The sequence below is a fragment of the Pristiophorus japonicus genome, unplaced genomic scaffold, assembly GCF_044704955.1.
Source record: "Pristiophorus japonicus isolate sPriJap1 unplaced genomic scaffold, sPriJap1.hap1 HAP1_SCAFFOLD_170, whole genome shotgun sequence".
NCBI lineage: Eukaryota > Metazoa > Chordata > Chondrichthyes > Pristiophoridae > Pristiophorus > Pristiophorus japonicus.
Window position 1 is genome coordinate 1,034,769 of NW_027251383.1, and position 4,922 is coordinate 1,039,690.

Here is a 4,922-nt window from a genome sequence, read left to right on the forward strand (position 1 = left end):
GAACTCAGTCAGTCTGTAAAATTAAAGGGGAACAAGTGTTCCGAAAAGGGCATGGGAAGGAAGAGAGTCTGTAACCTGGGTTTAATTGTTTGTCAAAGGCTACCCGTCCTGTTGTGTATTTCCAGCAGTTTCCTACTTTCACAGGTGGAGATACCGGGCTGGACCATGCTCCTAAAATACAATGAGTTCGGGATAAAAGTTCCTCACATACTCAGGGCAAATTAAATGATTGAAGTTCTACAATGGATTAATTAATGATGTTTAAATCAATGAATCTTTTTTTCACATGAGATGCATGTAACTCTTTCTTCTAAGGTTTTAATTTTGATGGAAGTGCAATTTCCCTGGCCGGAAATCGACCCAGGGCCGCGGTGGTGAGAGCGCCGAATCCTAATCACTGGACCACCAGGGAACGCTGCATTGCTGCATCGCTGCATCGTAATGCTTGGTGTCATTATTGTCCTTTTCAATCCACTTGTTTCACACCGAAACACATTGTAACCGTGATCTGAATTTAACGCCACGTGATTCTTTGAAATCACCTTTAAATGATTGGGTAAAACCACTCCTTATACCACCGAAAAACAGCTTCGATTCCAGGTCAGGGCGGTAACTTCTGTAACAGCTTTTTTCAATTCAAAACCTCATAAAATTGACGACATGCAGCTAATATGAAAAAATAAGAATTCATTTAATCACCGTTAAATAACCGATAACCTTTTTCAGGATGAAATAAATAATTATATAGTTACTGAGGGACAGTAGTATCTTTAATCATTTATTTTCTCTTTACATGTGATGAATTTTTATCCCTATCTCATTTACATGCTGTATGAGAAATTGTAAGTTTTTATGACTCAGTTGTAAAACGATTGATTGTGTGTGTGTCTATTCTTGATAGGAGGAGGACTTGGGACCGAAGTTCCAGTTCGATAAATGTATCAATAGAATCAATTTTCACCAGTTCCTTTAAAACCAATAACATAATTTATTTTGATTGGACTGGATGGAGGAACATGATCCATGTAAAAATTTTTTATCGTTTTACTTGTGCAGAATGCTCATAAAAGTATTGGAGTGGGAACTCACTGGAAAACAGCAAAGCTTGCAATGTTTGCGGAATATACTCGTGCAGCCAAAATGCACGATGACAACCTGGAACTGTGCGGCACCGAATCCTCGGGGAAAAACATTAAAAGGCTTCGCCCGGAGATGGCTTTGGATTACCCACCTTTCAGTTACCAGCCGAATGCACGAAACCATTGCGCCACAGATACACACTGCAAGACATGCAAAACCAGGGTGTCAGTCAGTTAAAGCTTCAGATTGCTCCGACCGGGATGGAACTTATCCACTCTCAGTTGTACTTTTCCCAAATAAAGGGTGGGACATTCATTGTGGATGTGTGGAAGCAGTCTGATCCCGCACACTGCAGACACTTCCATGTCACCACCAACCAGCTCTCCCACAACCGGTGTGATCTACTTTCCAGCCTTCCAGTGCCTTGTCTGTGACGAAGTATGTTTCAAAAGTTTTGGAATAATTGGTTCCATGGTGTAATGGTGAGCCCTCTTGACTTTGAATCCAGCGATCTGCGTTACAATCTTGGTGATACCTAAATTCTTGTTGTCCCAGCTGCTGAAAATTTGGGACAAACAAGTGAAAGACACCTGGTGCTGGTGGGCAGTTTTGTTGCCTTTTTCATTGATGCTTGATCTACAAGTCTAGTTGTCAAATTGTGTGCTCAACCGTCAGTTATCTGCTTCAAATCAGCGGAGGACAAATCACTTTGTTGTCTAATGCTGCCTTTGCCTGCACAATGTGTGCTGAGATTATCTGTGCAATATGCATTCCGCAGGATGAATAAAAGCAATGCTTTTTGAAATGCAGGCACTGCAAGTTTTGCACTCGACAAAACGTTGCATTTTCTTTTCATTAATTTTACATTAATGCATTGCAATGCCAACGCACTTTTTACGTGGCAAGATCGATAATTAGCAGAGCAGAATGAAGAGATCACAAAGTTCCTGTTTAAAGAATGGACTCAGTCGAGAATATTTTGTGGATTTTATTTTTCTGAGGCTATTTTCCCTGTGCTGGGGACACCCTGCACAGACATGTGAAAAAGCTGGTTTTGTTAAAACTCCAGAGACCGCATGGAAGTTAGCTGGGACAAAAGAGTTGTCAGTCATCCATTGACAAAAGAGCTGTCGGCCAGGAAGGGGGGCCACTGACAAAGCCACTCTAATTTGTAAAAGCACTTCTCACCTCCATCTCAGAAGGAGACACAGAACAATGAACCCACCAGCCTGGCCAGCCAAGGAGGAGCTGGGTCTTTCCCAACACAAAAGCTCAGAGAGATGCCCAGACTAAGGGCCATCAGCCCATTGTATGGGTGGGATGGCCCATCACTGACTAAGACCCCGTGCTTAGAAACAAAGGGGTTTAAAGATTGGCGGGAAAGATAGGGGTAGCAAGACTCCCAGAAAGACAGGGTCCTTTCCACTTTATTTTTAGCTTGGAGCTTGGTGTGAAGCTTGGAGCTTGCAGCTTGCAGCTTGTGTCTAGAGAGAGCCCCCTCTCCCTCTCGCTCTCGCTACACAGATCGATGTACCAGAGGAAGGAGCCGCAGTACTGCAGAAGAAGCCACCGAGACTTAAGACCAGGCAGTGACTTCCCACAGCTGAGCTGAGCAAGGAAACGGGCTGCGTGTGGTGTTGAACATGGTCGCGAGTGTCCCAAGCCAGTAACCAGATATCGCAGGCCAGCTTTTCAGGGCTATTCTGGGGAGGGTAATTCATTGGTAGGGGTGGGGTTAGAATCCACCAGGGAATGACTGCGTGTTACTCGGTTCACTTCTGTACTGTATGCATGTTGTTTGTAACCGGGATTTTATTCTCCACAGGGACAGTGATTTCACTGAGCCATTGTATATTAGACCAAATAAATATACTACGATTTATCACCGAAGCATCCCTTTCCGTGACTCATTTAATTTACACTCTGAATAATAATTCCCGGATCTAGAACTTTCGTAAGGTGGGGGCGATTCAAACCGTCCGTCTGGCAATTGGGCGAGGATCACAAACAGTTACAATATTTACTAAAGGATATACTTGCTTTGGAGGCAGTTCAGAGAAGGTTCACTGGGTTGATTCCGGAGATGAGGGGTTGACTTATGAGAAAAGGTTGAGTCGGTTGGGCCTCTACTCATTGGAATTCAGAAGAATGAGAGGTGATCTTATCGAAACGTATAAGGTAATGAGGGAGCTTGATAAGGTGGATGCAGAGAGGATGTTTCCACTGATCGGGGAGACTAGAACTAGGGTCAGAATCTCAGAATAAGGGACCGCCCATTTAAATCTGCGATGAGGAGGAATTTCTTCTCTCAGAGGGTTGTAAATCCGTCGAACTCACTGCCTCAGAGAGCTGAGAATGCCACGACATTATATAAATTTAAGACAGAGATAGCTTCTTCACTGATAAGGGAATAAGGCTTATGGGGAACGGGCAGGGATGTGGACTTGAGTCCATGATCGGATCAGCCGTGATCATATTAAATGGCGGAGCAGGCTCGAAAGGCCATATGGCCTACTCCTGCTCCTAGTTCTTAAGTTCTTATGTCTGAATAGCGACAGACAACAAATAGCTTTGATCATGGTTACACCTTATCTTCACGTTTGTCAAACAGTTGGCTCGTTGGTCTCGGGCTGTGATTCTCCCTTCGGAGTTGTTCATTGAAATTTACGAGGGGTCCCAGAGGAGCCCTGATATTGCTTGCAAATTTTGAAATTGCATAGAACTTTTGCAAAGAAGGACTTGCATATCTGCAGCGCTTTTCAGGAACCCATGACGCCCCAAAGTGCTTTACAGCCATTGAGTTATGTTTGAAGTGTTGTAGTTTGGGGAAAGATGTGCCCAGATCACCAAACATGAACCTCAACTCTTTGCAAAGGAGTTTGGTGCAAATAATCAGGCGTCTCAGGGACTTGGACTTTCTTTGAATAAGTTCTGCTTGTACCTGCATTCAAGATTGAAACAGCAACTGGGCTTCCCTCTCAAGGGAGGTTTGGGGTTGATGTGCATCGCTTTTTAAATCTTTAAAATTTCACCAAGCAAAGAAACGGTGAATCCAACTGTCCCTGTAAACATTTTTTCCCGTTTAATCACAGGAATATCCGCAGTCAGGTGCTGAAAAGGAATTAAAACCTAATACCGGCTTCGAGACAATCAGAATACTTTGTCACAGACAAGGCACCGGAAGGCTGGAAGGCAGATCACACCGGTTGTGGGAGAGCTGGTTGGCGGTGACATGGAAGTGTCTGCAGTGTGTGGGACCAGACTGCTTCCACACATCCACAATGAATGTCCCTCAATTTATTTGGGAAAAGGACAACTGAGAGTCGACAAGTTCCATCCCGGTCGGAGCAATCTGAAGCTTTAACTGACTGACACCCTGGTTTTGGATGTCTTGCACCTTATACTTCCATCAGTCTCTGTGGCGCAATGGGTTAGCGCGTTCGGCTGTTAACCGAAAGGTTGGTGGTTCGAACCCACCCATGGACGAAGTGTTTAGCTGTTTTTCCCCGCTAATTCGGTGCCGCACAGTTCCAGGTTGTCATTGTGCGTTTTGGCTGCACGAATCTATTCCGCAAATGTTGCCAGCTGTGCTATTATCCAATACGTTCCCACTCCAATATCTTATGAGCATTCAGTTCAAGTAAAACGATAACAATTTTTTACATGGATCATGTTTCTCCATCCAGCCCATTAGAAATAAATTATGTTATTGGGTTTAAAGAAACTGGTGGGAATTGATTCTATTGATACATATATCGAACTGGAACTTCGGTCTCAAGTGCTCCTCCTATCAAGAATCGGCACACACACAATCAATGGTTTTACAACTGAGTCATAAACAC

General features: G+C 43.9%; 1 non-coding gene across 1 annotated transcript; it reads left to right on the forward strand.

Annotated features, from left to right (window-relative positions):
• The first annotated feature begins 4,492 nt into the window (after positions 1–4,492).
• trnan-guu (transfer RNA asparagine (anticodon GUU)) lies at positions 4,493–4,566 on the forward strand. The gene has a single exon. It is a non-coding gene; the product is annotated as a tRNA-Asn (tRNA).
• Positions 4,567–4,922: the final 356 nt, after the last annotated feature.